Raw genomic sequence first — 313 nt, 5'->3', positions numbered from 1 at the left:
GCTCTAAGCTCTGGAGTATTTGTCTTCAACAGGCGAGCTGTTTCTTCCGCGCGTCTAAAACCTCACTGAGTTCAGCGGGGAGCTGTCCAGCGCCTCAACCTCCTGAACGCATGCGCGTCACAGAACAGCCTTTGAAGTATTGTACTGCAGTTTTAATTACACCTGGGTTCAAAGGCTGTACTTGATCGTTTAAAAAGATTAAAATAAGTAACTCCGGAAGCGTATTTTACAGGATATCCTTTTGAAACTATTTATGTGGTTGTCTGTCGAGTCACCTACAGCATACAAAAATTATCTGCTATGCAGAACATTA

At 43.1% G+C, this 313-nt stretch overlaps 1 protein-coding gene across 1 annotated transcript in view; it reads right to left on the bottom strand.

The window, feature by feature from the left end:
* The window catches only part of LOC131697647 (protein delta homolog 1-like), a 5,151-nt gene extending 5,068 nt beyond the window's left edge, over positions 1 to 83 (bottom strand). Inside the window, exon 1 of the mRNA XM_058988132.1 lies at positions 1 to 83. This exon is cut by the window's left edge and continues 179 nt beyond it. The gene's annotated coding sequence lies outside the window, so the exon portion shown is untranslated.
* Positions 84 to 313: the final 230 nt, after the last annotated feature.

Source organism: Acipenser ruthenus, chromosome 15 (genome assembly GCF_902713425.1).
Source record: "Acipenser ruthenus chromosome 15, fAciRut3.2 maternal haplotype, whole genome shotgun sequence".
Classification (NCBI taxonomy): Eukaryota; Metazoa; Chordata; class Actinopteri; order Acipenseriformes; family Acipenseridae; genus Acipenser; species Acipenser ruthenus.
This window is presented reverse-complemented; position numbering and strand designations above follow the sequence as displayed.